The following is a 12,197-nucleotide window of genomic DNA, read 5'->3' on the forward strand; positions in this document are numbered from 1 at the left end:
TTATCTGCTCTGAATCCCAGATTAATATTACAAATTTGGTCATTCTAATGATAAAGTAGGGAACACTCTTTCCTGTGGGGCCTTTCTGTCATTTCACTTTGCCCTAATCGTTTTACCGTACTTGAAAATGCCACTTTGGTCATAACTACTTATGCTTTCTTCCTCAGTTTAATTGCATGTAATGGGAATTGATGTTCTAAGTGACTGTCATTTGTTCATAAACCTGGTAGTAAGCAACAAAAGTCTTATCTGGTTTGGAGAAGTTAATGAGCACAACGTCAAAGCATTTGAAATAGCATTACTTGCTTCATGTTTATATTACAAAAATATTCTGAACAATGTCACTACTTCCTGGATTTTCCTGACTTTGACTATTTGTCAAAATAGTATGTCATTTAGTAAAACTGCATTTTCCTTAATGCAATAACTAAGCCCATGCCGACAGCACTGGAATGCATGAACTGGCGTTCAAGTTTTGAAGTGCATCTGAAGGACTATCTAATTAATTCTGTTCTCTTGTAAAATCATGTTCAGCAATAAATGTCTAATCATTAGGCTTTATCAGAAAATTTTTGTTTTCATGTGTTAGGTAGAGGTTTTTCTAAATGTGGATCCATGCAACTATTGCAGGGATGTAAAAATGAAAACAACACAGGCATTCCGTAATTATTTATTGTAATGTCATATCATTATTCAGAGTTTCAATTTTATAAAACAATTTGTACAACTGAAAAAAGAGTTGAAATATTATAAGAATAATCTGAATGCTGCCCAAACCACTAATTTTTTATCCATTTGGGTTGTATAGCACAAGATAAGGAAAGCGGTGGAAGAAGGTGAAAAAATTGGAATTTACACAAATATTCTTTATACTGCTTGTATTAAATTTGTGCATCTCTGGATTCAGTGTGTGTGAACAGTCATTTATAATCTTCACTATCTCACAAGGTAGCTGGTTTGCCTTTTTTTCCATAGTTTTTTTTTTTTTTGTCTATAATTTCTTTTGACTTCAGGTTTTTGAAGGAAATTTTAGATTGATACCAAATTAATTACTTCAAGTAATATACTAAGAGTATCAGGATAGATTGCTAGAGTAACATGTTCCTGATTTATTTTGTAAGCTAAGTAACTACTCCGGTATTTTTCAAAAATGGAGACCTAAACTTTTATGGAGGGATTTTCAATAACTTACTGAAAGTGAAATACACTAATTGGGAAATTTTAAATGCCTACCTATAGCAACCCATGTTGAAATATGTGTGGAAATACGTGTGGAACGTTTGCAGAATTATTTGCTAGAAAATGTTTTTTGTGTGTCAGCATTATCATGAGTAAAGAAAAGGATGAAAAGATACACTCATAAAAGAAATGGCATTGTATGCTGAACTATGTATTTTAAAGTATATATTTGTGTAATAATTGCAGCGTTTCTCTAGTTACCTATTTTCTTCAGATTGTCACATATCAAGTTATTAGTCCTGTCTCAACACAGGTGCCATATTGGTGGCTGGCTGTGGGGCTTTTTATCAAAGAGAGTGATCTGCTTATGTTCCCTCATTGAAAAATGAGATTTGTAGTATACAAATGCATGCCTTTGAAGTGTATGTTTAAGGTATGCTTATCTTAATTTCCACATCAGCATAGTAGTGTAGTTGTATACATGCATAACACAGAAAGAAATGTTACTTTAGAAATAGGTATGTAATTACTTCATTATAGACGCAAATTATGATCCCATTAATTTTTTTGTGGCTTACTGACACAGTTGCAGTTTTTAAATCAAGTGGCTTTATTTCAGTTGCTTTGTTGACATTACAGGTGCCTACAAAGTATTGCTAATGGTAGATAAACAGAAATCATATAATTATGAAGGATTTGTGATTGAGGGTGGCTTTTCAAGTCATGGACTCTCACAGTGAAAAAAAGCAAATATCCTTTGGTAGTGTCCCATAATAGAAGAATGCTACACAGACTTCCACAGCAATTAGATCTCCCAAACAAAGCAGTCAGGTGCTGCCCCGAATGGTGGGTTCTTGCAATAGTGTTTTCATCTGGATTGCATGAGACTCCCCAAACCATAGTTCTGCTGCATTCTTGCAACCCAGCTGACTCATGCTCTTGTGTGATGTTCCTGGCACGTGTGTGGTCATTGCTAGAGAGTATCTTAAACTATGTACAAATCATCTCCTATGTAGTCTCAACTTTAGAAAATATTGTATGTGACCATTTCTACATCCAGAGGAAAAGATTACTATTTGCTAAAGTGTCTTATCCGTGTGCAGTTTGGTTAATTCTGCTGCAGAAACTGCATCCCTCTGAAATGGTTAGAGACTCCATTCAGGATGATAATCAGCTCACTGAAACAGATGAGTTTATCAAGACACAACAGGACCTGCCTGGGGGAATAATTTGAACCATCCAAAATTCCCATGTGGCAAGCTCCTTTGGCAATTAGTCAAAATACATATTTGCAGCTAGAGTTGTAAATAGGTCTTTTTATTTCATCCCTGTAGAGAGCTCCCTGGGGAGCTCCTGAGCCACACAGGGAATTAAGGACTTGTGTGCGCTGGATGTGCACACAGGCACAGCCCTGCTACCAAGCTGTGCAAAATTAGAAGAGAAAAGGGCCTGGAGAGGAGAGGCATTGAGAAGTGCTGGTTGATTTCTCAAGGATCTCCCTATGCAAGCTCCATCCTGATGTGTAGACAGTCAAGCAAAACTGCTGGGAGGCCTACATGTATAAACAAAGAGGTCCTAGCAGAAATCTGACATTAAAGGGAAGCATAGGGGAAGTCAAAACAAGGACAGGTGATTCTAGAGGAAAAGGGATATACAGCCTTTGCAAAGCCAAAGCTCACTTGGGATTTAATCTGGCAAGGGATGTTAAGAGCAAGAGTGATGAGAAGCGCTTCTGCAGGTGTATAAGCCATGAAAGGGAGACTACTGAAAATGCCAGCCCACTTTTGATTGGCAGGGGATTTGCTGACAGGGAACGTGGAGCATGCTGAGGTGTTCCATATCTTCTCCATCCTGTCTTTTTTGCTGACCTTCAGGACTCAGGTGCATGGGTCCTGTCTGGATTACAGAAGACTGATCCTCAGTAGAAGAAGCTTGAGGCACAAAAACTGGACATGCAGAAGTCTGTGGGAGCTGGTGGGGTGCACCTATGAGTGTTCAGGGAGCTGACCAATGTCTTTGTGAAGGCCAATCTTGATTATCCTTGAAAGAGTGTGGTATTTGGGAGAAAGAAGATGTCATTACTGCCTTCATGAAGGACAAGGAGAAGAATACAGGGAACTGCAGTCTGGTCATCTTCAACTTGATTCCTGTGAGAGTGAGGGACCAAACAACAGAGGAAGTCACTTCCAGACATATGAAGGAAAAGAAGGTAGTTGAGAATAGTCAGTGTGGACTTAGAAAGGAGAATCCTGCTTCACCAGTCTCAGAGGGAGAGGTGTTGTATATTCCATACTGCAGAAAGCTTTGCAGCACAGTCTCCTATAACATTCCCATGCATGAAGCATGAGCAGATAGGTGAACAGGGAGATGGACTGCAAATAGGCTGAGCTGCCAGCCTCAAAGGTTTTGTGAACTGCAGCCCTTGGTGCAGCTGGAGGCCAGTAACTAATAGAGCTGCCCAGGGGCTGATAACTGGTGCCAGAACTGCTTAGCAGCTTCATTAAGGCCCTTGGCAGGTTGTTGGAGAGATGCACCAACAGGAATCTCATGCAGGACTTTGCATCTCTTGGTTGAACATCAGCTTTGGGAGGAATAACCACATGGACCAATTTTGACAGGGGGCCAAGTGGCTGGAAAGCAGCTTTGCAGAAAAGGACCTGGAGATCTTGGTGGAAAAGTTGGAAGAGGAGCCAGCAAGTGTGCAATTGCAGCAAGGGAGGCCAGCAGCCTCTTAGGCTGCATTAGGCAGTTTGCTGCTCAGATGTCTCCCTTTGGAGAACAGTGCAATACATAGTATTTTTAAAAACATATAAATATCTATATAAAGTGGGTTTTTTCTTAATATAGCTGAAAAAATGAACATGATGGTCTGTATGTTGTTTTAGTCCTGTTAGATTTTTTTTTTTTAATGAAGTACATAGCTATAAGCAGCTTTTCCTAGAGCTTAAAAATCTGCTTTCAGGGAAATTGAGCTTCTTGATTCAGTCAGTTATACTTCCCATTCCTCTTCTTCCTTCAAATATTATTCACATAAATTAATGTGTAAGAATTAATAAGTTTAACAGAAAAAACAGTGTTTGCTGTAAGTTGCAAAAACAGATCAGCTTTATTGCGTTTCTTCAAAATCTGCTGTATTAGATAAGTTATGCGTCAGTAGCAAAAATCCTTGTCATTTTTTGTACTGGTGTAGTGAAATACTGGGAGAAGGCTAATCCAAATGACAGCTTCCATAGCTTGAAGGTCAAAGCCTGTTTCTATGGACCTTTCAGTGTGTGGGACAGATCCTGTCATCCTACAGTCACTGAAAATGAAAGCATTCTTGGGCACGCACAAGCTGCAGTTCTCAGATTGCCTCTTTGGCATGAATAACCTCAGCCTTGTTTTGGTTTTCTTAATCACCCTCCTTCCCCCATGCCACCAAAATGTGAAAGAAAACCCCCTAATCCATTTCCCTGGCACAAGGATTGTGTGGAGCAGTGCATGTGGAGATATGCACCATTAGATATATTTCTGAAAAAGGGTAATTTATAAGTTGTATCATCCAGAAGCTTTTTTTTGATAATGCAATTAAAGAGAGAATTTCTTCTCAGTAGTGTTTCTCAAAGCCAAACCTGAGAATCCAACCTTTTTTTCTTGGCAGATTTTTCTTTACCCTTCAGGTACTTTCGCAGATGCTTGTTAGAGACTCTTGAGTATGTAACTATAGCAGTAAAAATACAGGGAAAGTTTTAAAACTATGCTTCTAAAAGAAGAAAAAGATTATATGAGAAATCATACTGTATGAAATGGCCCTCTGCATGGAGATTCAGGGAATGACATTCACATCTACCCGGCTTGTCTTGACACTGGAAGAAGCTTTTGTAAGGTCCAGGCTTAAAGAGATGGCTGAGGATTTCTTTGTCTTCAGCAAAGATAAAAAGTAGCTCTTCAATGACCGTTTCACTCTCCAGTTTAGCTCTGAGGTGAATTCAGTTAAGGTATAGATGTTTCAAAATCGGAAACAGGACTTCTATGCAAATTCTAAGATATAGGAAACAAATTGGGGAAATTTCAATTTCTTGGAAAGGCTTTTTGAGGCCTATTTAAATGGCATGCAGTAACTCCCAACCCTGCAGTATTACACAGGAATGAAAAGATCCTGCAGGATCCCAGGTCCGTGCAGGACCTGCTTTATACATGCTGAGCAGTCTCTGAGGTGGAGGCCAAGCCCAGCCAAGAGTTCATAAAGCACTATCATGGTAATGGGGCACAGTGTAGTTTTAGGCCTGTTTTTGTTCTGTTTTTGATTTGTGGGTTTTTTGTTGTTGTTATTGTTGTTCTTGGTTGGTTGGTTGGCTGGTTTTTGTTTTGGTTTTTTTTTTTTTTTTTGTATTGGACAGTATTTCCCATTTCTGAAATAACTTGATATTTGGAGAAACAGTAGCCTCAGCCTGAGTAAGATTTTAGTGGAAAGACTGGCAGGTAGAGACTTGCTCTGTTAACTAGACATGCTAGCATAGCATCCATAGGGAACTGAGGCAACACCACATGGATAATTAAGATTGCTAGCTTTGGAAGCTGGTGGAGATACTGGCTAGACATGGATATTGGCACAGGATAGCATCGTGGTGAAACTGGGGTTAGTGGAACTGACCTGCAAAAGGGAGAAAACTGCTCTGCAAAGGAAGGTGGTCACTCCTCTCCTTAGCGTAGAGGATTCTCTCATATTGAGGGGATGTTGAAAAAGTAAAATGTATCTCAAAGGGACTTTCTTCAACATTTTAGGGAGTTCATTGAAGAAGTGAATAATTTTGTTTTCAAAGGAGGATGTAAGTAATGTCTGATAAACTGCTTTTGGAACCTTAATCAGTGAATAAGGGGAACAAAGTATTCATTTAACAAAGCTTTTTGTTAAATGAATAACATTCATCCCTTCTATGAGGATCCTAAGAAGCATAGAAGCACTTAATTAAAATTTTTGCTATAATCCACATAAGAACAGCAACCAAATTAATATGTCAAAGGCAACCCTAATCCAAACTTTTGCAATTTCAAAATGCTGAATTTTGTAGCCTTATTATTCTTTAAGAGCTTTATGTTTGTAAAATATGTATATCAAAAGTCTTAGAGTCATGAAACTGTGTAATTCTGATTTTTGCTTTTTCCTTGTAGATAGCTGTTGAAAATGGATAAGTTAATGGATAAGTTTTTTTATGGTTTTGTTTTCTGGGGTTTTTTGTTTCTTTTGGTTTTGGTCATGGGGTTTTCTCTGGCATCTGTGAGGGTTTCCTGTTGTTGTTGTCAGGTAGGTTTTCTGTTTGTTTGGTTTTTTTGTATTCTTTTCCTCAGAGATATAAATCAAGGGAAGAAGTCTATCTAGAGGTATAAATAGCTTCCACAAAGCACTATTGTAATTTTCATTATGCAAGTTATATATGGTAAACCAGCTTTAAGCTCAAAATGGGAACTCAGTTTTAACTCTATACATTTTGCTACTTGCATTAGTCTTTTGCTTAAACACTTTTATCATGAATGTAGCTGAATCCTTCAAACTCTTCTGAAAACATTTTGTCTCTTTGACAGCATATTCTAAGCTCAGGGAGTTGGGTTTGATTTTAACATCATTTTTGCAATTAAATATTTTGACAAATTACTACCAGCATTATTCTGCTGGCAATATTTTGACAGATGGGAGAAAATGATTCAATTTTTAGAAAAGTATTTTAAGGTAATAAAAGAATTGGAAAGACTTAGAGGTACCATCTTTGAAGACACTGCATTCAGACTTCCCTAATACTGGAATGAACTGGAACGAAGACTCAATATGCTCATTGTTTTGTAGACATATATCATTTACTCAGAATAATTTAAAAAAGAGAAGGAAAGTAATTAAAGTAACTTAGATCTGTGTGAACAACTTACAAAAATCTGAAAGGTTGATCTTGGAGATTCCTCAGAGTGAAAAAACTTTTGACTTTTTTTTTTTGTGACTAATACCTAGAAATGTGTATAACATACAACGCATATACAATATACAATACAATATAGCCTCTGTAGGGAAAGAATTTCCTGTGGGATGCATAAACTTTTATTTGCCTTAGCATTGCTAGAAGCAAAGCCCACTGTGTCTGTGACATTTTGTTAGTAGCTTTGAGCATTAGATTTCTTTTCTCAGGTGGTGGCTATATTAAACAATGTAGTGAAAATTAGGTCAAAAGAGGCAAGAAGCTGATGCTTATTTGTGGAACTGCTGTTGCTGACAGAATGAGCTTCCTGCTCGTGAAAAGTAGATGGTGTAAGACTCTGCTAAATAAATACCTCTATCCAAAGATCACATTGTTGTCTCATTAGTGCTTCGCAGCTTCTTTTGCAAGGTGCTAAAATAAGCCTTTTAAAATAGCCAGTTTCACCTGGCAACTGCTGAGAAGAAAAAAATCTCTCCTAAGTAGTATTACTACAGAAGTTAATGAATTAAAGTGTATTTTTTTTTCTTTCCCCAAGAATCAGTATTTCTGGATTTAATTTTAATTTGGTTCAGAATCCAAATTGGTGTATTTCCATATAGTTGCTAGGATTACAGTTTCACTGTCTTGATGAGCAATGCAGTAGATGGAGTGGGTTAACCAGCCATTTGTAGGGCATTTTTTTTCTTGGGCTAGGAGTGCAAAGCTAAGTGTAATATTATTGTAAAAGACTCCTGAGACATTCAGGTTCTCACCTTACCACTTCCTCTAATATCAGCATGCTCAATAGTTTTCAGCAATGAAGATATCTTTGCAACATCTGGTTTACAAGTTGTATTATTTCCCGGGCTAAAAATCTGTTTTACACTCACACACACACAAAAGAAAACCCCAAAAAACCCCAACACCATCATTAAGCAGATTGCTTTTCTGTTAATACAAGCGAAAAACATTTCCTTCATTTACCTTCCTCTTTGATCACATTCTGTATCTTTAGACAGAATTAGGTATTTTCTTAATTTAAGTGGTTGAGACCTGCAGTAAAAAATTGCAAGGAACCAGCCAAGCCTAAAATAGGTCTGCCACCAGCTCCTTAATCTGTAGCAGAACTGTTTCCCAGTACTTTTCTTCCAATGCTTTTTGTAGTATTTTGTTTCAGAGCCACGCGTGGGTGTCTGAAGCAGAGTCATTCAGTACTGCCCTGGTTTAGAGGAGAGTATTTAGCTGCTTCATAATGGGCAAACTCTGATTCCTGTAATACTTAGGAAATGAAGACAGCATTTATGCTTTTGTAACATGGTTTCTTCTGAAGCTGTGCCTTTGCTGTGTGGCTGTTTGCTTCCAGGCAGCTTTCCAAGCACTCTTTGGGCTCTCACTGCTCTGTGAGCATGCCATGTAGTAGCAGCAACCCATACTTGATGCAGTATTCACAATATTCTGTTAAATCCATGGGCTTTGTGAAGAAAAGGGTTAGCTCAGTCCCAGGAAAAGGGATCTGATTAACAAAGTCCAGAAAAAGAGGAATTTTTGAAGGGCAGATTTGAAAGTTGGGAAGAAGATGGAGCTGGGCCTTGGCATGGCTGAGGGTCAGCCTCTGTGTGCTGGGGGGACCAGAGAATCAGCGACAGGAACACACGGCCTGCTATAACTTACTTTTCTGTATAATCTAAAGAATGAGAAAAGCAGTCTTTTCTTTTCCTGATCACTTGGGTTTTGTTGTCCTAGGTGATAGTGTCCTGCCCTGGTGCCATCCTTTGGCTGCAGTGATGTTATGGTGCACTAGGACATGGTTCAACCTGCCTAAAGGTGTTGGATCCTTGCCCAGATCTCTTGAGTCTTCCTTATTTGATCTGACAGTAATTCTCTTCAACTGGCTGTCCTTCTGCTCTCAGGTGGGCTGTCCTCACATCCTTCTTGGTAATGGACAAGGAGAGCCTCCAGCCTAGCTCTGTTCCCTCAGTGCTGCTGCTGTGTGTGGGATCAAGGTGTGCTAAATATAAACAAAAACCGCAAACCAGAGCCAGATTTTTTTTGTGTTTTATGATCATGGACTTGAATGGGGAAAGCAGAGGAAAGAGAAAATGTATAGTTTTGTAAGTATTGAGACTTCTTTCTTCCTACCTGAGCTGACCTTTCCTTACTACACAAAACAATTGAATGCTGTTGCTGAAGTAGCAGAGGCAAAAATGTCCTTATATTTGTCTTCTAACTTAGAAATATAAATCCTATTTTCTAAAAAATCAGGTTGAAATTGGTGTTTAGTTACAGAACATTCTGGACGTTATTAAAAATAATAATTGAATAGCAGAAATTCTGGGGAAACTGTCACAAAAATACTGGCCCGTATTTTATGTATGATGGGGGAGGATGTGTTTTAAGCAGTGCATAAAAGTCATTGAGTCTTTTAGATACACACATTTGTGGAAATCAAATAATTTACGTTTGTTAAACTTTCATTATTTTAAAACTAAGAAGACAAGAGAGTGACTTTACTGGCAAACACCCTTGACCTATGGCTAAAAAAACCCTGCAACAACCACCGACGCTCTTTTAATTGGAAATTTATTAGTACAACAAGAAACTGCTGAATGTATTTTTTTGAGTTCTGAAGCTCCTTTTATGTAGGTTTTATCAAAAAGTAGGATATATATGTAAACACTTCAATTTCCAAGGGTATTAGCCTAGGAATTTAACATTTCCAGCTGGTAAGATTAGCGTATGTGCATCTTTACACCTTCTCAGAAGCTATGATTTGTCTCCAAATTTTGGGTTGAAAAGACCATTTAGCATCTGACTTTAAGTGTCTTTAAGAATTGCAACACACTTGGTTTTAATTACCAAAGTGATCATTAAACAAAGAGATGCTTTCTTGCCAACAGTAGGATTAAAAAATCCCAAACAAAGTGAAGTTAGACTCAGCATCTGAAGAGCTGAGACAGTAATAATTCTTTGGCCACTATTCTGCCTAATTCTAGCCTACTATGACTACAAATATGTGTTGGTAGTGGTGCTTGTATTTCAGTTGCACCTGAAGGTTTTAGGATGTTATGCCTGGTGTTAGGTGAGCATAGAAATGAAGTTTTCAAACAGTGAGCTCTTTAAGCACTTCTGACTGCACAGATCTGGAAAGGTTGGCTGGAATTGCCATAATGTCAATATCTCTATTTACTAAACATTGCTTTAGTGTAAAAAAAAGGTTCTGAAAGTGGAATAAATGTACTGTTGCTCTTCAGTAAAAGTATTTGATGTATTTATTGCTTTTATATGCCATGCAATTAGTTGGTATGTCTACTGCTTTCCCATTTGTGCTACATATATGATCAAATACTAAAGTGAAAACAATTCATACTTTTCATCATATACATACATGCATATATATATATATATATATATATATACACACATACACACACACTTCTCACTTATGTTGCAAAAAGCATCTGGAAGAAACTAAAGTTTCTATTGCCACTCCACACTAGGAATTTTAAGTATGCAAAACTGGAACTGTGCTAGGAGCTGCAGATCTCAGCAGTGCTGGCATTTTCTTCAGCACAGAACATGAGAAGGAAGAATCCTGTTCTCTTTGAGATGCTTGCTCCAGACTGATGTAAGAAATCACATAACCAAACAGAAATCCCAATGCTTTGTATCCCCGTCTCTTACTACCTTCAAGCCAGGACAAGGCAGATGTATTTGTTGCTGTGTAATGATACATTTTGAAAGTCTTGGGGCTATGGCACTCTTCCTTAAGCCTCACAGATGTTTTTGTGTGAGGTACATTAGGCCACGTGAATGTCCCTAAGCAAGTGAATAACTCAGGAGATCTTAATGGCATTCAAAGACAAATCTATTCTTGTTTGGTCTGCCATTTGAAATTGGAGTGTTTGGTGATCATGGTGGTATACCAAAGGTGTAAAAAACCAATTTGCACTGGAACTTGCATAGCAAAGACAGTAAAAGTATATTATTTGGGATGTCAACAGTAGGTGCACTGGGCAATACTCAAACATGTCTAAGTTCAGTGCTACTTGAACCAATTTTGGCAGACGTAGTTTGTATATGTCATAAATCAGTCACTTCTAATGAATTTTCCCATATACAGACACTTTAATTTTTATACTAGTTTGTCAAGTGCTAGCTTGGCAAAGGATGAATCATTGTGTGAAGAATGAAGGAACTCCTCTGCATATCAGCTTGTAAATATTTGGGAGTTATGATCATCACAGGAATTTTTACCTTTCCAGCTCCAAGCCTTATATTGACTGGCTCTGTGTTACAGAGAGAGAGACAAAACAAGTTGGAACATTTGGGACTAATTACTTTTCCTCCTTAAAATTTCTCTGATTCTGTTGACTTTTTATATCAACCTCCACACCACAAGTATTTGCAAAATAATAATAAAGAGCCTATTATAAAATATCACCTTTTTTTTTTTTTTTTTTTTTTTCTGCTGGTTGTGTTCTGATTCTGCAAGGAATGTTGAAGCAAAAAGATGTCTCTGAAGAAATTTAGATTGTAGTTGTTAGAGATAATATTGCAAGTGGTTGTGGACATGTGTACAGACCAGATACAAAAAACGTCTCCAACCTTTAACAGAGGTATTGGTATAGAAATTGTGTTAGTTTCTGCATGTATTTGGTGCACTGTTTCTATTATTAGAGCCTTTATTTCTATGTAGCACGTGGATTTTAGCACTATTTTGGAAGCAGTCAGCTTGTGTAACAAAAGACAGATTGGTGTGTGGTCTGAATGTGAGTTTGTCTATGAGTAAATTCTGTTTGCCCTAAAGGGAGACTTTGCCAAATCTAACCCTGAATTCAAGAGTTTCAGTCTCTATAGCTAACATGTTCCTGAACTTGTTTTGTTTTTTGCTTTGAAATTCACCTACTGTGTTAAGTCATAAGATAATATTTGAAAAATCTGTTTTCTGTGTCATATCTAGCTACACAGAGTTTTGTCAGCTTTTGATGAAAATTGTGAAGTGCCTTGAGACTTGTAATGTGACAGACTCCATTTGTGTTGTACTATATTAAAAACTGTTGTTTTTTAGAAAAAAATAATTCACATTTTAGTTCC

The 12,197-nt window shown here is 37.6% G+C and overlaps 1 protein-coding gene across 4 annotated transcripts in view; it reads left to right on the forward strand.

The window, feature by feature from the left end:
* Positions 1 to 12,197, forward strand: part of HDAC9 (histone deacetylase 9) — a 454,863-nt gene that overhangs the window by 74,242 nt on the left and 368,424 nt on the right. The gene's annotated exons all lie outside the window — the stretch shown is intronic.

This window comes from Melospiza melodia, chromosome 1 (genome assembly GCF_035770615.1).
Source record: "Melospiza melodia melodia isolate bMelMel2 chromosome 1, bMelMel2.pri, whole genome shotgun sequence".
Taxonomy (NCBI): Eukaryota; Metazoa; Chordata; class Aves; order Passeriformes; family Passerellidae; genus Melospiza; species Melospiza melodia.